The following is a 21794-nucleotide window of genomic DNA, read 5'->3' on the forward strand; positions in this document are numbered from 1 at the left end:
ATGATGAGCAAGCCAACTAATGATTCCTAAATAATTTTATGATAGGTCTAAGGTACAAACATGAGTATATCCAAGTCTAAAATTTATGTTGAATCATTACAACATTTTGTCTTGACATGCATTCCTCTGTCATCTACACCTTCGGTTATGAAATCTCTCAGGAATTATGATTCCACTTCTCTGATAAGGCATTAGTCATGTTTATGTAAGGTAACCTCATATTATTACATATTTAACATAGTTAAATAGGCTAAATTTTAAATCTTCTGGAAAAACTCAATTCTGTATAAGATATCACTGAGTTTTTGTGTCTCTCACAAGGCCTTGCTTTTTATATCAATACTTGCATTTCTAGTTTTCATTCTTTCTCCTGTAACTTCACTCAGGAACTCATGACCATTTATCACTGACACAAAGACCCAGAAAAAGAGTTCAGTGACAGTGAGTTAAGAATTGGGACTACTTAGTGATTTAAAAATACATAATAAGTGGTTTAAAAATACACTTACCACATCATAGTGTGATAAGCTGGTAAATTCCAATGATACTTACAAATACCTTATGATTAAAACATTGTTAAGAAATATATTGGTATATTAGTGCCTTAAGTTTATATTTCCAGGGGTCTTCATTCTTTGCAAAAGGAAACAGGGTATTATAGGATGAATTGTGTTTCCTCATGTGAAAAAATCCTCCTGTGAAATCCTAACCTCCAGTGTGACAGATTCTAGAGACTGGGTCCTTAGGAGGCAATAATGTTTCAATGAGGTCATGGGGTGGAACCTTAATCCAATAGGACTATAAGGAGAGGATAATGTACCTCTGTCTCTTTCTCTGTCTCTGTCTCTTTCTTCCATGTGAAGACATAGTAAGAAGGTGATAGACTGTAACCTTAGAACAGGGCCCACCTAGCAGGGTGTGGTGGTGCATACCTGTAACCCTAGGGACTTCTAAGGCTAAAGAGGATCTCAGATTGGAGACCAGCCTCAATGGTTTAGTGAGATCTGTCTCAAAATAAAGGAAAAGGACTGGGGATATAGCTCAGTAGTAAAGCACACCTGATTTCTATCCCTAGTTATTTCTGTAATGAATCAGCAGAGACCTTGACTTTGGCCTTTCCCATCTACACATCTGTGAGAATATAAAATTTCTTTTTTCTTGAGGGAACCTTTTTTTTCAATTATTTTTAGTTGTAGATGGACACAATACCTTTATTTTATTTTTATGTGGTGCAAAGGATCAAACCCAGTGCCTTCCACATGCCAGGAAAGCACTCTATCACTGAGCTACAACCCCAGCTCAGAGAAAATAAATTTCTGTTGCTTGAACTATCTTGTTTGTGAAATTTTGCTATGGAATTGTGAATCAAGTAATACATAGAACAAATAGTATATTTTCAGTACATTTAAGGACTATAATTAAAAAGCTAAAGTCAGGAACAACCAGAGACATGCATCAATGACATAAGCTATTTTGTGCATAGCTGTCTTTCAGCCTCAAATGGCAACATTCTATTTGACAACTCTTAGAAAAGGATACAGAACTCAGTGCTTTCTACCACTGTTATTCAAAACAGATCATGATAACTGCTATATGAAAGGTTTAAGGGTCAGGCACGGTGGTGCACACCTGTAATCCCAGTGGCTCCAAAGGCTGAGGCAGGCGTATCACAAGTTCAAAGCCAGCCTCAGCAATGGCAAGACACTAAACAACTCAGTGAGACCCTGTCTATAAATAAAATACAAAATAGGACTGGGGATGTGGCTCAGTGGTCTAGTGGCCCTGAATTTAATACCCCATACCTGCCCACCCTAAAGAGAGAGAGAGAGAGAGAGGAGAGAGAGAGAGGAGAGAGAGAGAGAGAGAGGGAGAGAGAGAGAGAGATTTAAGGAAATACCTGAAGCTCTAGCCCATGTTCAACTTCAAGGGTCAAACATTCTTGAATAACAAAACTATTAACATGTACCTCATGCTTCCTCTGTGCCAAACTCTGAGTTTTAATGTAAAATATTACCTGATCTTCACAACTACCCCGAGTTTGGAGTATTCTCTCTATTCATGTTCATCTTAAGAACATGGTATGCTAGACACCTGGATGGACTTGGAGCTACACATAATTATGGTCTGAAATGCACTACAAGTTTCAAAAAAGCTTTTGAGCAAAGTGATCTTTCAAGAAGGTAAAATATTTCTCATGCTAGAATGAGGGTGAAAGTTGGGGAGATAAGTGGAACCTGCTTGCTTTTGTACTTAGGCCTTTGCACAGCAGTTGAACCTGTGCTTAGGATTTCATGTTCTCAGTTAATACCCAAAATATACATTGAAAATTAATCTTCTCAGTTGTCTGAGATCCAGAGAGACTACATTCTCAGGGTGAATTCATATCTAACTTGCCTTCTCTCCTTATAGAGGAGTGCAATAAAATTAGTTTCCTTGACTCCAGCTAGGAAGGGATGAGAGGGGAATGTTGCTCAGGAGTTGAACCACAAGGTGTCCTGCATAGGGATTTGCTGTCTCAATTTGTACTCTAGTCCAAAAAAGCAAACTCAGATCCTCCCTGAAAATCTGTCCTTTATATATCAGTATTCCATCTCTCTATCTGAAAGACAAGTAGCAAAAATAAACAAACAAACGAAGACAATAACAACAACAACAACAAAACTGATGATAACACACACAAAAAAATAAATTTAAGGCACCAGGAACAAACTTCAACAACCAATACACTTTAAATACCAGAATTAAGCACAGAAAATTTAAAATGATTGATTATTGTTCGAAATGGCATAAAATCCAAATTTAAAATGTGTGGGTAAGCAAGAACTAATGATGAATGATCAAGGATGCTTTTTGAAATAAAAACCTGAATAATTAAAATGGGAACTAGTAGACAATTTTAACACAAATTCATTATGGAATTAGTAACCCAGAAAATAATTTTAAAGGAAAAGCACAATAAAAAGAGAAGAATGTAATAGATGTCATAGTGTTGGTTCATGAAGTAGAAAGGATCAATATTCATCCAAATTTTGTCTTAGACATACAGAAGAAAGAGAATGTGACACTGAAGATATTTGAAAATATAAGGTTCATCTGGAACTGATGAAAACACAAACACAGTCAGAGAGCTCAAGAAGAATATATATTTAAAAAATCCCTACCCATATATATGCTTAGTAAAAGTATAAAACATTCCACAAAAAGGGATCAATCCTAAGAGCAGACAGAATGGAGCACAGTTGCTTGTAATGGTGCAGTGGTTAGATTGACAGTCTTCTCTGTCAGTATGCAATATTGGAAATCAGAAGACAGTGGGACTGTATCTTCAGTGGGCTGATAGAAAATATCTTTCAGACCAGTATTCTATGAGCACTGACATTTTCTTTTAATAACAAGAGCAGATTAACAAAAATTAAGAGTTTTCCCTTCATAGCAAAATAAATTCTAAAGTATATGCTGAAGACAGAAGGAAAGTAGTCTTGGAAGAAAGATACAATATTCAAGAAGTAATAAATAGCACAGAAAATAGGAACATAAGGGATTTTTTTTCAGTATCATATAATTATTAACCATCAGGCATAAATTTGAATCAAGAATATTGATTGCCAAATCTCATGATTAAGTCCTGTATTTCTCGAAGTGGAAGAATAAATGAATGGATGAATGGAAAGGATAAAATCCGTTTCATGGAATTAGTGAGCAAGATGATAGATATGAAAAAGATTACAGGAGAGACAAATAGTTAGAAAGTTTAGGTCCAAGATTTATGGACCCACAACTGAATTAACTAGCTGGGTAAACCTGTGTAAGTTCCTTAATATTTCTGACCTCAGCTTCTTTATCCATAATATGGGAATAAAATCTGTCTCCTGTGCTGAAGTCATTGTAAAGACAAACAGCAGATTGGCCTTAGGAACAGAACAAGAAAATAACAGTTCAATTCTCACAGTGGCTGAATATTTGTGATCTCCTCAAATTCATATGTTGAAGTTCTCACCTTCCGTGATGGTATTATGTTATTCTGGGGACGTTAGGAATGATAAAGTCTTGAGGACAGAGTCTTCATGAAGGTTCCTTATAAAAAAGGCACCTTGCCCCTCTGCCTTGTGAGGACACAGAAGGAAGCTGATCATTTAGGAACCAGAAAACCCCCCACCAGACGCAGACTCTGCTGACACCCCGACACCAGCCTCCATAACTGTCAGAAATAAATTTCTGTTTAAAAAATACAATATTCACAGTATTTTATGGTAGCGGCCCCAGTGGACAATATATCTTTATATCTCACTCACCATTCAACACATGCAAACATTTCAAAAAGTTGAGAAGCCTCCAAGGGGAAGACCACATGCTGTGGACAACAGCAGTGAAGACTGGCAGAGAAGCAAGTGCCTGGTTCCCTTCTCACTCTTGGCTTTCCTGCAGTCTTCTTAAGGGTGAATGTGGATGATTTTGAATGGAGTCCTACTAAGTCTTCTTCTGTTCTAGGCTACTCCAGCTCCCCAATATTTTAATATCCTGCAGTTCTCAGGGGAGAACACCAATGATATAATCAATACAATGAAAACAGGTCTCTTAGCTGGCTCAGATCCTCTCAGACGGTTGATTCCCTTTTCTCTCCCACATTCTTAATCTTCAGAGCAGTGGTTCTTCTCACTTCTCTGTCTCTCCAAGCATACTTGTTGGGACTTACTTCCCCCTGGACAGTGGCACAGGTGAATGGCATACTCATTCATTCATTTATTTGGAACATATTGAGCTTTGACCATATGTTGTTCCAGGTGTTAAGGATACACCAGGGGACAGAATAGACCAAGACTCCTACCCTTGTGGAGCTTGTATTCAGGTAGGACTGGCAGACGATGAACAAAGTAAATAAATATTATCAATAGTATCAAACACACCTTAGGGGTAAATGGACAAAAAAAAGAAAGAAAGAAAGAAAAATATAGAACAGGAAGGGGCTTCAAGAAAGTGGGGGTTAGGAGAGTTGCCATAAGAAAAATATTCAGGTAAGCCCTCAAAGGCTAAGTTGAAATGCTTTATTTTACTTACTGGATCAGTGTTTAAAACACACTTGGTGATTCATAATTACATACTACCTCGGGATCAAAGTAGGAAACCTTTTATGACTCACCTTAACAATTTTATGCCAAAGCAAACTCAAAATGAATATAGATATTCTCAAAAGGACTTCATTCCTCATTTCTGTGGAGAGATAATTATAAGCATTTTCTGTGGGAAATTTCCCACTCCTACAGTGACTTGCTTCCGTCTTTGCTCTTTGCCATAAGGCTGGATAACCACAAATAAAACTGGAAGATTATACACGGCATTAAAGAAAATGGTATGGCTGCAAATATGTTTTGTGAAAAAGCTGATAAATAATTACAAAATGAAATGCTTATTTAAATCTTTAAAAAGTCTCTCTCAATGTCTCTAAATTTGTAATTTTTAACAATTCATACATAGGATTTATGTACCTGTGTTTATATATGTATGTGCGCACACACACACACACAAACACACACACACACACATATATATATACACATACATACATATGTGTATATGTGTATATATATATATTTATACATTAATGCATGGTAATATTTAAAATGAACTGAATAAGTGAATAAGTATATCTAATCACCTGTGCCAGGGTCTGGAGAAAATAAGTTTCAAACAACATGCTCAGAGAGCTGGAGAAGTGAGAAAAACCACTGTTCTGAATACCAAGAATGTGGGAGTAAAGCTGAGTGCAGTGGTAATTCCAGAGACTGTAATTCCAGAGACTCAGGAAGCTGAAGCAGGAGGATCACAAATTTAAAGTCAAACTGAGCAACTTAGCAAGACCTTGTCTCAAAATAAAAAATAAAATATCTGGGGATATAGCTCAGTGGTAAAGCATTCCCAAGTTCAATCTCATTACCACAAAAACAAAACAAAGCAAAGAAATGGAGAGAGGAGAAGAGGGAAAATTTAACATTCCAGAGGGACTGTGACTGCTGTGATTGACACTTTTATTGCAATAATTCTACTATTGTGGCATCTTCTGAGAAAACACACATACACATAAACATACACATTCTTTTGGAACATTCATTAGTAACAAATTCCCCCAAATTGGGTGGCTGAAAATAACAACATTGACTCTCTCATAATTTTGGAAGTCTTAAGCCCTAGATGAAGGCCCCACTCCCTCTGGATGATCTAGCAGTGCATCTTTTCTTGCCTCTTTCATGGTCTGGTAGCCATCTGTAGCTCTTGACTTTCTTGGCTAAGGGCCAGATACTCCAGTTCCTACCTCCATCTTCTGGCCTCCCTCTGTCCACCATTGTCCTCTTATTTTCGTGTGCTTTTATAAAAGCACTTGTCGTAATGTTGGAGGCCTGCCTTGATACTCTAGGAGGATCGTCACACCTCAAGATTCTAATGGTTCTGTAGCTCAGGTCATTGCCATTGTTTCTAATAATGGCTCATCAATATATGCATTGAAAATATTTCAGAAAGTAAAACACAGAATAACAATATTATTTTATAAGCTGCAGGTTGGACCATCTGAAAATATTGACTAACCTTTGTAATAATTGATAATTTTTTAAAAACAAAACATATCTTTGAAATCAACTTGATTTTTATTACTCCTGCCATAAATCAATTAGTGTCTTAGAAAACCCCATGGTTCTGTATAAAATTAAATGTTAAAGAAAATATCACTAGGAAGTGAAAGGTCAGAGTAATATAGTATTTGTTTGTTTGTTTGTTTTTGCCCAAAGCACAAAAAAAAAAAAAGGAAAAGGATTGGAGAAAATAGAAGCATCAATTAAGAAAATGGGGCTGAAAAAGTAAACAATTTTATTAGAAAAAAAAGAAACATTTATTCAAAATCAGAAGAATTAAAATAGAACAATGTCCCTGTCCCTGAGATAGGACAAAGAAAATTGAAACAGGTATTTTAAAATATGATGAATGTGTAGTCTATATCTCAGATCTTCTGGCACATTGTATTTTTCTCCTGATGCTCATATGTCTGGCCTCACTGCTGGGTGTTCAAAAACTCTTTTGCCACTCTATACATTACAGACCTCTTCACACCTCAAGGACAACCATCTATTACGTTCCAATGGCCACTAGTATGAACACAGAGGACCCTATGCCAACACCTGCTTATAGCCAGCTACACTGCTCTGAGCTGATCATTTCCTTCACACATAAAACTGGCCTTTCAGGGCTGCACTGAGGCCAATTTTCCTCTCTAAGGAAGCTGTAATGTATTTGATTGAATCCCTTTCTGCTGAGAGTGACCAGTGTAGATTTATCTGTTCCTTCTCTTTTTTCCCCTGTGGTAGGTTGCAGAACTTTCTGTTTGAACTATACAATTGGACTCCAGTCCTTTTGTTCTCTCTGTTTCTGAACAATAAAGAAATTTTCTATCTCAATTCAATAACAAATTTCAAAAAGAAAAGCAAACTTTCTTATTTAAAAAGTTATTATTTGTCCATGTTTTCTTTATTTCTTTCAAAATAGATGAACAGTTGTCTAGCAGAAAATATGCCATCCCAAGGGGTCGTTGGGCATGTTTAATGAAACCAGCACTGTTTGATCAATTGGCTTATGCATAATTGAGAGGAAAGCTTTGCTATTTTTCCCATTCAGGTTTTATGACACAATTTTAAAAAAGCATCATAAAAATAAACACTCTAAAATTATATAGCCAAATCTATAGCACCCTGCTTCCTTGTCTGTATTCAATAAAGGTTTAAAAGAAAAGTGAAAAGCTCATTAGCCACTTTTCATTCTCACCTGAAATCATTTGCTGCTGGTAAATTCATTCTATGTGGCAGGGGGCAGTTTTAATGGAGATTGGCTCATCTTGAGGCCACTATATCAGAAGTAAACAACCAACTCTATTCTACTAATGATTCTACAACTTGACTTTGATTTTTCCAATTCTGTGTTATGTCTGATTGCCACTTCACTTGTCAGTCAGTGTTGGGGTAGAATTTGCTAATATGAAAATGTAAGATATTCAACAATGTCTGGGTGGCTGTAGAAAGTGTAACTTAATATTATATTTCAGAAAAAAAATGTTTCTTTTGGGAATTTGGATGAAGCGTGTAAGAAGATTCTATGACCTTTGCAGGAAAAACCCAATCCAAATTCAAGAGGGTGTTATCTTAGGCTTGAAGCTCTTTGCAGATCTGCTTTAAATATTTAGCTATTTTGTTAGGTAATAAGAGTATTACAGCTCTAATCTCTGCTGTGATTTCAAAAGGAAGAAAGAAGTAGTGATCTGTTTACAGTACATATTAACTAAATGCATTCATTTGCATAATACCTCTTTAGGGATGGACTGCATTATTCAGAGATTTCTATATGTGGAACTGCAGGGATATTTTAGGCTTCAGTGACACTGAGGTCTTAACTTAAAGTCTATTAGATTAGCACGACAACCATTCCTGATTAAAAATTCCCATTAGTGGTAAGACAACTTCAGAGAAGCACTTTTCACCTTATGGTGCCAGCAACAGGGGAGAATAAATATTCTTGTTTGTAAGTGAATTCCATATAGGAAAGATTGAGGTTGCTTTCAAAGGTATAAAAATAAAACTTTTTGATGCTGGAGGAATTTAAATGTTCTAGAGAAAAAATATGCTACCCAGAACCATGCTTTTGAATATTAGCTTCCAGATTTCTATGGGGAATCCAGGGGCAGTGATTTTAAAAACACTGATTTTGTGGCAGATTTAAATTTGGGCATGTCTATTAAAAAACAAAAGTGTTGATACTATTCTTAGTTACAAAATACTAGCTTCCTTTCAATATGTATTGTAGATTAAACTATCTTTCCAAATGTTTCCTACTCTTCCTTAGGAAAGACACCCTGCCTCCTTTCTCCATAATCATGCATGATCAGGTGGCTTTCATTGTTCTTGCTGGGAGGATTTCACTACCTAAGCCTCTGACTGCAATCCCACCACATTGTCTGGTCTTGAGAATAGAAGAAATGTGTTCCCTTTCCAAGGCAAAGTTCAACAGCTACTGTTATCTCTCCTTCTACCATGGAAATAGCAATGTTCTAGCCAGTTTGCTTTTTCCAGCCTAGACATGAAGTAGATAGAACTGCATTGACATATACTGCAAAAGACAACACTTTTGTTTACTTATATGAGAGATCAGTAAACTTTCCTTGTTAAGACTATGACATTTGTGGAATTGTATGTGTGATGTTTGCTGTGTTTGCTACTGATGTTTATAAAACAAGAATCTACAGAAGGTTAAATTATGTAACATTCTTAGAAATTTGAAATCATTATTTCAACTATTTAGAAATAAGGAGGAATTTAAAAAAATAATTTTTTTTTTTACTATAGAAGAAAGAAAACAGAAAAAAACATCAATGCATGTTTCTTTCTCTCTTTCAAGGTTATATAATATTCTTTACTTTTTGGAAAGATGATATCAGTCTTTCACCATCTTTATCTCATACCTGTTTCCATGAAATATGTTATAGTTTACATTATCAAATATAATACATTCAAAGAATAAATGCCTCAAATAATAATTATTATTTTCTGTTCCTCTTTTTCTATGCCCTCCACTTCTCCTTTAAAAATGCTGAGTTCAAACCCAGCCTCAGCAACTTAGGGAGGCCCTAAGCAACTCAGGAGATGCAATCTCTAAATAAAATAAAAAAAAAAAAAAAGAAAAAAAGAAAAAAGAAAAAAAGAAATGCTTCTTGCTAACAACTTTTAAATCCCTCCATCCTACGGAAATAATGCACTTAGATAATTTCATCTTCTTTTCCCTATGTAGCAAGGACCTTTTGTATTGTTTCCTCTTTGCCTTGTCTTGTCCAAACCAAAAGATTTAGAGCAAGAGAAGTAATGGGCTTTAGAATTCTAGTTTGAAAATATTCCTAAGAAGGTTCAGATTAGCTGCAATTTGGCTATATGTGGATAAATTCTGTATACAGAATTATACTAGTTTGGAGGACATATAAAATGAGATCAAACTTGATCCATGTGTGTGTTTAATATTGTGCAGTCAAAAAGATATTTAGCTGGGTTCCTTTTTAAAGGAACCAAAGGAGTAATAAAATATTAAAAATATGTTTTAAAATATAACTAAATCTGTTTGACTAATACTATCCAGTATACTTTGCATTACTGGAATAAAAATGAAAATATTTCCAAAAGAAAATCTAAACAGTGGTAAGGAAAGTCATAATTAAACTTAAGCCATAATAAGGCAAAACACATAATTTGTATTATTTGCTAATATTGATATCAGATTGTCTTCTTACAAGTTACCATCATTTAAAGAGTGTATTTTTTTTTGTTATTTCATAAACTTTGTTTTGTTTTTAAATATAAACTGTGAAATTTGTGCTTATAGCAACTTTCTATCTATAACTGGGTCGGAGAAAAACTTAATTCTTATCTCATAAATGATAGGGCTCTCTCTGCACCTTGCATATAACCACTGTGTGGCAAGTGTTAACCTCTAATTCTAGTTCATTACTATCCATTAGGCCAAGAGCATAATATTCCTTAAGACAGCCTTTAAATTATGAACAAAGGCCACAATGTTAGAGGTATGGAGAAAGCTTTTTATATTCATTAAAAATGAAGTTATCTACCATGTCACACTGACTATTCTAAATTTTCAATTATCTACAGTATATGTCTATTTATTTCATGTATTTAGTTCAGGTTCTTTGCTCTTATTCATAGGATACACTATATTAAAAGAAAAACAGATTCATAACATCTAAATTGTGTTGCTCCAAAGTGAAATAAGAATGAAGAAAGTCTTCTGTGAGAAAAAATTAGAATCAGTTATATTAGACATAAAGAGAATGAGAACTGAAAAGGAATATAAAATCAAAAGAAACAAGAAAGAATTGAGGAGACAAGGCAAAGAAAGGGAAGAGAAAATTTAAGCCATAAATGTCTTAGTCAGGAATTTAGAGTTTTCTAGTGAAAGAAATTAAAAGCAAGGGCCAAATGTTGAACAGATGCCTAATTCTGAGAACATAAATAAAAGTAACTTAGATAAATTTCAAATCAAATAAACCAATGTGGGTCTGAATGTGGCTAAACCAGAGAAAAAGAGAGGAAACCAAGAGACTGCATGGCCCTGTTCTCCCCTATATGTCCAGTCTTCCAGGGCATGCTCTGTGGAAAAGTGTGAGGGCTGGGTAAAACCCCAGGATGATTATCAGTCATCTGAAATCCTTGATTTATGCATTCAGTGTTACAGAATTCAAGTGGGAGTTCTTGGAGGAAAAGTTAGAGTTGTTCTTTACATTGGGTCAGGCTAAATTTCAGAAGACATTTCAGTGACGTTCCTAATAAGGTCAATTTAACATACTCATATTGTGCCTTATCTTTTTTTCTTTTTTTTTTTAAATTTTTTATTGTTGGCTGTTCAAAACATTACATAGTTCTTGATATATCATATTTCACAATTTGATTCAAGTGGGTTATGAGCTCCCATTTTTACCCCATATACAGATTGCAGAATCACATCAGTTACACATCCATTGATTTACATATTGCCATACTAGTGTCTGTTGTATTCTGCTGCCTTTCCTATCCTCTACTATCCCCCCTCCCCTCCCTTCCCCTCCCCTCCCCTCTTCTCTCTCTGCTCCCTCTACTGACATTCGTTTGCTCTGCATTAAAAAATGACAAAATCATAGAATTTACAGGGAAATGGATGGCATTAGAGCAGATTATGCTAAGTGAAGCTAGCCAATCCCTAAAAAACAAATGCCAAATGTCTTCTTTGATATAAGGAGAGTAACTAAGAACAGAGTAGGGTCGAAGAGCATGAGAAGAAGATTAACATTCAACCGGGATGAGAGGTGGGAGGGGAAGGGAGAGAGAAGGGAAAATGCATGGAAATGGAAGGAGACCCTCAGAGTTATACAAAAGTACATACAAGAGGAAGTGAGGGGAAGGGGAAAATAATATAAGGGGTGCCTTATCTTTTATATTCGTTTTTTTGGCGGGGTGGGGAGGGGAGTGAGGTCACTCTGTGTGACCTTGGCAAAGTAAACAAAACATGGGACACAAAGTCCATTTGATCTTGTTCAAAAAAAAATTGCAATTCTCTCACATCTGCTTCTAGCTGTAATCTGCCGTCCATCTACAGGTGTGGGGTGTGGACAGGGAGGAATGTGTTGAAAATATTAGTGACAAGAGAAAAAGTGAATATTTTACTTGTCATGCAATAGGCAGTGAAGAGTCAAGATGGCCAGTGTCCAAATTACCTGGAAGAACTGTACTAGTGCTTCTAGATAGAAGATCACTTTTGAACTTGTCAATAAGACCATTGAGCTAAAATCTGTCACAGTGAGAAGAAGATGGAAGAAATTCATCAAAATGATTCCATGTTCTCAGGTAATTTGTCTTCACTTTTCTTCTCAATTCTAGAGGAAAAACACTTTTGACTCTTTTGTCATTAGCCTACTTTCTCTTTAGAATCAAAATGGTAATTGGTATGAAATGGAATAACTTAATCATTCATACATCCCTGTGATTAGACACCTGAACCAGGTTCAGTCTATCTAGTGACCCATTCTCTGGAATTTCAGAAGCCAATTGATAAGAACCTTAAAAAAGAGGAGGAGTCTGTACCTTTCCAGAGTAACAGTCTAAACCTGAGGCTCTGCTGCTGGGGCCAAAATGCTCCCCTTCTGGAGGCAGTACGCATTTAGATAATGTTTTAGTCAGATTTTTTGTTGCTGTGACTAAAGGACCCAACCAGAACAATTGTAGAGGAAGAAATTTTTCTTTGAAGCTTCATGATTTCAGAAGTTTTAGTCCTTAGAAGACTGTCTCCATTCCTCAGGGCTCAAGATGAAATAGAACATCATGGTAGAAGAGTGTGACAGAGGAAATCAGCTCACATGGTGATCAGAAAGCAGAAAGACTCTAGTCTTCCAGATACAAAGTATTCCCTATAGCCACGCCCCCAGTGAATCACTTTCTCCAGCCACACCCCACCCACCTCCAGTCACCACTCAGTTAATCCCTTCAGGGATTGATTTGATGATTAGGTTAAGGCTATAACCCAATCATTTCTCCTCCAAACTTTCTTGCATTGTCTCACAGGTGAGCTTTTGGGGTACACCTCACATCCAAACCATAACAGGTCATAAGGAGGGTCCAGGAAACTAGAATGTCAGGATTTGACCTTGCCATTCTGTGTGACCTTGGCAAGCTATTTAAATGGTCTATGCTTTCACTTTCTTATCTGCGGAGTAGGAAATTCCATACTATCTACTCCATAGGGCTTTTTAAGGAGAATTAATTAATAAGTATGTGTAAACAATATTGAAAAGTACCTAGCACTTAATAAACACATGAACACAGCAATTTTTATTATTTTAATGATAGGGCTGCAGAGTCGATTTCCTTGGTGTTCTGCCCATCATTACTCTTTTCCCACTATTCTAGCCTATGGACTTGCCAACTTGAACTTGTTTCATCGAGTAGTCTTACCATCAACTCTTGTAGCTGTTAGATGAAGGACAGAAAGCAGATGTCCTACTTAAACATCTCCCAGAAAAGGGAATCTGATACAAAGAGGACCCATGGGAGAGGTCCAGTTCTGGGACATTTTGGGGAGAGAAAGTACAAAAATTCTAGATAAGTGAAGCTGGGTATTGTTGAGAATGTGTTGGTGTTAGGGTTTATGATTCTAAGTGAAAATTAAATTGCACAAAGAATGAGGAAAATTATCAAAAATGGTGTTTATTTTAGAAATTGCAAAATGAAATGACATCAGTATAGAGACTCATATCTATGTTTATTATATTATGATTCAAAGAATTGTGTCATGCTGTCTTTAATGGAGGACTGTTAATAAAACACAGCCTTTCATGAGTGTTTGATTTCTTATTTATAACACTTTTCATGAAATGAGAGCACTTACTACGTTGGTCTTTATTTTGCCAGGGTGTTCCAGATTTCCATCTAAAAGCATACAGCACCCAGGGTGACTTGCTCTGCTACTTCTTTTAGAGACCAGTTTCTCACTTTGGCAGGAAATATAGTCAAGTCCCATATGACACTGAAATATATTTCAAGAAAGTTATTTTTAAAAAGGGGGAAGCATATGACTTGGGAAAATTTTCTCTTTCTAAGATGCTGCTCCTTGTTCTCCTTAAGTCTACATTGCTAGTTATTTTTATTCTCCTTCCTTCATTTCTTCTGTTTTTCACCTAATATAGATGTTAATTTTAGACAGCTTAGTCCTGTCTCCTTAAACACTTCCTGGATGTTATCTCATCCAATGATGGTCCTACTCTTATTTTCTTAATAAAATAGACGGATGCTTTTCCAAGTGTTTTGAATGTCAGAACAACTTTGAATAATTTTTCTGGGAAACAGAGAAGATGATTCAAAGTCCATATGATAGAGACCTCAATAATTGATAAAAATCCTAATCCCAGAAGTAGAATGAGAAAATTCAAGTGACTTCCTTTATCAAAAAACTTGGAAATATTTTTCCTATTTTTAAAAATTGAGTTTAAATGATTGATTAGTGTTTTTGAGTTCTCCAATTAAAGCAGTTTATTTTTAAAAAAGTATAATTTGTGATTAGTAAAACTACTAATGTATTTAAATATCTGGACCTCCTAATCTGCAGCAATAATCAAAAATATTTGAGCTAAAAAAGAAACTGATAATTTTCTTGCAAATAAATAGAAAAAAATGTAAAAGTTAAGAGACTTTGCAAAACTGCAAAAGGGAGCCAAAGGTTCTCTCAGAAGCTTCATGTTGTTAAGCAAACTGTTTCTTCAAAGTCGCCCCAATTTTTTGGGATGGAATATCAAGAGTAGTTTGAAAGGGGAGATGCCACATAGCTTCAAATTGATCCAAAGTCTGGGAAGACATATACACGCCATCCCTTAGCTACTTTTTGACAGCTAAGCAGGGTAAACAGATAAAACCAAGCATCATATTAGAGGATGAAAATAAGTTGAGAGAAAAAAATTCTCCTTGCAGATAGTTCTGAGGCTCCAGACAAACAATAGCCCATGGAAGTATGTAACTGCATAGGAGGATCCAAAGTGATTTAGAGGACTCTGATGTCTAAAATCTGTGGATGCACCAAATTCAGCATCAAGCATGCACAGTTCTAAATATGTCCAATTACATCTAGGCATACTTCTTAAGTATCATGGTAGAAGCATATGAGTGTTTTTATCACTGCCAAATAGTTTTCAACCAGAATAAATTGTTTAGTTCTCAGGCAAGCACTCCAAGGCTCTAAATAACTTCCCCAAACCTGCTAGCTCTACATAGGCAAGCTTTTAAACAAAACAAGCTGATTATCACATGTGTGCTCCAGTAATGAAGCACACACTAACAATAATAGTGGACCAGAATGATAAACTGAAATAGTTTCAGCGAAGATAAATAAGGAAGAATGGGGCTTTTGTTCTTGCTTTATTTTAGTAAATCATCCCACTCGTGTTCTTAATATTCTTTCCTTTTCTAAATGGCAACCAGTAGAATATGCATAATCTGATACATAAAGATAAGAAACTCCCAATGTAAACCAGCTGCAAAATATATTTTTGAGGATTACTGAAGAGAAAGGATCAATCCCCAATCATTAATCACCTAAGGAACTGTGCAAATAACCATTTCATTATAAATATAATTCAGGCAGCCAAGGCTGTGCACTCCTGTGTGTGTGTGTGTGTGTGTGTGTGTGATCTATCTACACACCCACGTCTATAAAGATCATCACTTCACATATATTAAAATTTTCTAGCTACAAGTGTTATATTTTTAAGGATGACAATATAGCTTTCATAAGACATGACATTCCTATTAAAGAGGAGATTTGACACAAATCCAACTACCCAGGATACAGAGTAAAATGTAGATAACATAAGAAGTTTTATACTTAACTGAGGGAGATGTGGATTTGGGACTCATCTCTACATAATTACCATCAGAAACAATGGAGATAATCATACCATCATTTATAATAAAATTATAATATCTATTATCAAGTATCTAACTATATCCCACATGATGATCTATATGTTAAGTTACTATTGCTCACAACTCTCTAAAGCAGGTAGTATCACTCATTCTGCTCCTCCATTTATTAGTGGGGAGTGCTAAGAAACAGGAATAACGTGTAAAAATTCACACAGTAGATGGGAGACAGAAATTTGAATACACATCCATAACAAAATTTGAATTTTTCACTTCTGTTTGCTTCTTTCTTAAGGTGAATTGTTTTGCAAGGTAAGGCAACAAGACAAAAGCATAAGGGCCATTCATATTTAGGTTGCAAGGATGTTTCACCTTTAGTGGGATAGAGAAGGGGCAGCACCGAAGGTAAAAACCCAGTAAGAGAAATGAGATAAGAATCACACATTTTGTGCATCATTTCATGACAAGAAGGAGGATGCTACTTTAGGGAGTAAAGAGAATAATCATAGAAGACACAAAGGATATAGATGAAGTGAGGGTAAGGGCAATTTATATGGTACAATGTACGTTTATTTCCTTGGCAGGGAGAGACACATTTCAAGACGCATTAATGCAATTACTGTCAAAACAGTCATTCCTAAATGACCTTATGTGTGATCATAAGACCTTTAGAAACCTGTGGAAGCATTATCATTTTCAAAGAAGGTTCTTAGTGATACACATGCCAATTTTAACCTTTCCTAATAGAACAAGCCAGAAAAAGACTACAACCAAATATGAACAATATGATGCTGAAATTTTGAGTGTGATGACATTTAAAAGCAGAAAAACATCAATGAACATTTTTCATCTTGAACAGTGTGTTTCATTATTCTCAAGAAAGAAACATAAAGTCCTAATAAATTTCCTCAATATGGCTAGGTTTACACCAACAAACTATTCATAAAATGGTCTCTTTTGAAATGTGTACTTCAGTAAAATCAGATGCAGACACACACACATGCAAAGTTTTAAACTGATGATACATCTGTAAGTTTCAGTAATACTCCAAATACTTGTGTTATGATCAGAAGCCAAGGCTGTGCAGAAATTATGGCTGATTTGCAGCATCAGTTTGGCACTCTTGTCTCATTTTTCAAACTGACCCTGTAGAGTGGGGACCCAAACAACAGATGGATTTTAACAATGGTAGCAACATTTCTTCATAGAGACAGAGTTGGGCTAAACATTTTGTTCTGTTATTTATTTCTTAGTGAGTGTGGGAACCAACTTGATCTCACTATTACTCAGTAGCTTCATCTATAAAATGGGAATGGTAAAAATGATATTGGAATGGAGTTTTATGGCATTATTTGTAAAAAGTTATATAAATTGAGTAGTACTTAAAACCACAAGCTTTTATTACAAATTCTGCATACCAGTTTCTATTTGAATAGGGACTGCTCTTTATATAAGTAAACCATGGTCTTAGAGTGAATATTTATAAAACAAGCCCAACTATGAGAAAATCTTTTTCCATGCATTAATTTTATTTTTATTTTTTGCTTATGTAGTAGCTAAAATCTCCACCAAAGGGGAAAAAACAGGTCAGTTGGATAACACAGAATTTTATTAAAGCAATAACACATCATATGAAAAAAACCCTTTAGGGTTATGGGATCATTTTTTATTCTCAATAGAGTTTTAATTTAAGAGTTTGTTTTGGTTTTTGATTGTTTTTCAGAATCAGTTACTCAAACAGTAAGACTAAAACTGGCCCTGTAGCCAAATTTATAAATAGAGCATAATTGAATATGATTTCTCTTCTAAACTATGCATGAATTATATCATATCTTTTAAAAAAGTCACTCCAATCAATGTTTTTTCTTACATAATAGAAAAAAAGAAGCCCTCACAAAGTGAATTTTAAAATTTCCTAATGGCTGTTCCATGCTTGAGTTGCTGTTGAATGTTTCTCCCCTGCAAAATGCAGATTCATGATGGGAAATTTCATTATTTGACTTTCTATATACCTTACTGAAGTCAGTACACTTAATCATTGTATTTTACAGATTAAGTAAGAATTCATACTTGCATTCTCTTTTCCTCCAGCAATTTAATATTGATTGACTTGCACACTTATAATTAAAAAGTGGGTTATGAGGGTAGGGGTATTGGCTCAGAGCACTTGCCTCGCACATGTGAGGCACTGGGTTCAATCCTCAGCACCACATAAAAATAAATAAACAAAGATATTGTGGCCATCTATAACTAAAATATATATATATATTTAAAGTGGGTTATAAAAATGCACCATAAATGAGGCACTTGCCCCTCAGCAACTGGGTGACCTAATGCAATAATGATACAATGTCAAATGGTATGATAGTTTCAATCAGTACTCCTATTTTTCTTTACAAAGATGGTTAAACATGAAGTTGTGTTTGATATTCCAGGGAAAGTGCTACCTGGAACAGAAGAAAGGTAAATGATGTTAATGTACACTGCAACTTATGATGTGAATAAAAAAGTGTACACTTCTTTAACCATCTCCCCAAATTCCTTTGTGTGTTTCCATTTAGTTTTCATGACTTCTTAAGGTAAAGAGTCCCTTATTTCCTCTATACTTTGGAACTGCACTGAACTCCAAAGTAGTGATTCCTAATGAGAATCATATAGCAAATAGCAGTACTGACCTAAGTCCGTATTGGAGATTATGTAAACTTTGCCTTCAGTGTGCTTAATATGCTATGAGGTTCCAAGATTTGTGGATTTCTTCTTCATATTTTTTTTCCTAGTCCTGAAGATTTAACCCAGGGTCTCATGCATGCTGGGCAGGTGTTCTACCACTAAGCCCAATCCACAGCCCCTGTGGACTTCTTCAGGCAGTAAAATTTCTTGTAATCTATTTCTGGCTCATTGTCATTGTCTGTCTGTCTTCCTCTCTCTTTTCTTTTATGATGTTATATCACAAATAAAATTTATTTCAGGCTGCAAACAATAATGACACATTTATACCTCTGCCAGGAATGAAACTGAATAACTGACACTGTTTTAGCTCATAAGAAGTTAACAGCAATAAGGATTCAAATGTATGAACAGGTGCAAGACAATCAGAAAGGGGATATTCTGAGAGCTGGAATGTGCAGTTCTATTATGACCCAAGAAGAATGGGATCAGCTCATCTTTGGAGTAAATTCATGTCTGTATCTTAAGGGGAATTTTCCTTTGTATTAAGCTCCAATAACCAAATGCCTAGTTTACCAATAAAATTAATAAACATGCTTAGTAAGCTTTATAGAGTATAAAAATTAATTTTCTGTTCAGAGCCAGAGAAGACTGAGAGTAGGACATGATGAGGGGTCTCAGTGTGAAGCACTCGGGAAGAAGGACATAGTTCTGACCTGCTTTTAGAGTCTGGTTCTGGGTTTTAAGCCTAAAAAGTGGGTGTGTTGTCTAAAGATGCAGAAAGCTTGGACAATACTAGAAATTCTCTATAAAATGTTCCCAGTTTTGAAGAGGAAATAGATCGCAGGAGTTAAAAATTAAAGAAATAGCCAAAATTGGGGAAGAAATAGCTGTCTGATTTTCTATATTACATATGATTTTTGTAATCAGTGGCAAAACTTGGTTACTGTAATATTAGAGTCTAACTGGGATACTACCAGAGAAAAAGGTTATATATTAGTAATTAAATCAGGACAATACAATAGGCCTCCTTTTCCAACATTTTTGCTTTCTGTGGTTTCCATCACCAGTGGCCAATTGTGGCCTGAAAATAACATTTTTCTTGACCTTTTTTTTTAAGAGAGAGAAACTATATTCATATAACTTTGTTTTAATATATTTTTATTATTGTTATGTTGTTAGTTATTTTTGCTAATATCTTACTGTGTCCCTCCTCTAAATTAAATTTTATCATAGGTAGGTATGTATGATACAAATACATACACACACACATACACACACTCACTTGTTCAGTATTATCTGAGGTTTCAGGAATACCTTTAGGTTTGTAATGCATCATACTTAGATAATAAGAGAATTATGATAATAGAGAGGAAATGACCTGGGAGGAAAGGATGTATACAGCCACCTTGTCCAAGTCCAGGCCCAATGTGAAGTCCCTGCATTGTCATTTCCTGTTCTTCTTCCTGCCTCCCTTGAGTGATGACAAAGCCTTTGCTATGTTGAGCACTCCTCTGTCTCTGGGGAGCACGTTGAGCTAGAACTGCCGCAGCTGGCTGGTCCCCTGTCCTCTTTTTCACAACCTCTTCTCATAACAGTAATTCATGTTTTATATTTAATTAACCATGTTGAGATATAAAGTGTTTCACCTACAGATTTTCAGGAGAACACTGTTAGGTTGGCACTGAAAAAAAGGTCTGCTCTTCCAATTCACATGTCCATGTATATCTGGTAATTTACTTTCCTTGGTACAGATTATCTCAGCATATCATGATGCCTTCCATCAGAATATTCTATGCATCTGCACTAAAATCCAGGTTCTTAAGCCATATTCAAATCCCCTGAGTCAGAATCTTTAGGTAAAAGTATTAGTATCTGTACTTTCTACCAAAGCAATCCGGATAGCTTTAAAGACTGACCAATATAAAAACTTTTGTTAAATTTTTCATCCTCGCTGAACAATGCCACCAAGAGGTCAGAGGTCACAAGCCAGAGGTTAGGAGGTTGTCCTTAATAGCAGATTTCCTCAGCAGGAAGGACCTTGGCTAAGGTTAAGGTTTCCTAGTTACTAAAAGAAAAGACTTGGTGGGATGAGGGTAACTCATTAGGAGCAGTACAAAATCGTGAGCTGATCTATAGGCTTAATCCTGTTTGTCTTTGGAGGAATTGAGAAGGCTGGGCAAGGACGGCCTTTATCTTTCCCAGGGTGGAGGTAGGTCAGATGCTGTTTCTGAAGGAAACAAATGCCTCTGATGAGCAAACTGGGGTCGTGTCCTGTGGTTTGGTCACCCCTTGCAAATCTCTCCTCCAGGTATCTCCTTTTCTGATGCCAGTAGCCTTTAAATATCTGAAACAATGATAGTAATACTTGCCTTTTGTTTCTTCTCAGTTCTTTAACAACATTTCAGTAATTTATTTTGATTAAAGTTTCTAAAATCTACTTTCCTGTAATGCCTACTTATCCACCAAGGCTCAGTACCATTTTAAATACATATAACTTATAAATCATAACTGCTTTCTTTACCTGCACTCTCACTCCCCATCTCAATAGATCACTTTGATCATATTAATAATCCTGTATAAAATATTCAGAGTAAAATCCCCAAAAACCTAAGGCCAAATTTTCTCTCTAATATGTGTATGTTGATCCATAATGGGAGCAGGGGCATGGGAAAAATGAAGGAACTTCCATTGAGCTAAGGGGAGGGAGGTGAGGGGAGGGAGGATGGGGGCAGGAAAGATGATGGAATGAGATGGCATTATTACCCTAGGCACATGTATGACTGTACATATGATGCGATGCTACATCATTTATAAAAAGTTGTGCTGCAGTTGTGTACACTGAACCAAAATGCATTTTGCTGTCATATATACCTAATTAAAATAAATAAATTAATTAAAATTTTAAAAAGCCATAAGGTATATTCAGGGTAACATGCTAAATCTAATTCACATTCCTCAGACCAGATCCATAATCAATATCCATATTAGAACCAAAATAATGGTGGCTGACAACTGAGTTGTGCTGGAATGAGTTACTTTAAGAACATAGAGTGTAACAGCTTATATTAAAGAAAAGCTCCCCACAAATATCTGATTTTTCTCAGAAGATACAGAAATCATTGACTAATTCCCTAAAGACATTGAAAATTA

Source organism: Marmota monax, unplaced genomic scaffold (assembly GCF_021218885.2).
Source record: "Marmota monax isolate L192 unplaced genomic scaffold, Marmota_monax_Labrador192_F-V1.1 WCK01_AAM20220418_F8-fsc00077, whole genome shotgun sequence".
In the NCBI taxonomy this organism is placed as follows: domain Eukaryota; kingdom Metazoa; phylum Chordata; class Mammalia; order Rodentia; family Sciuridae; genus Marmota; species Marmota monax.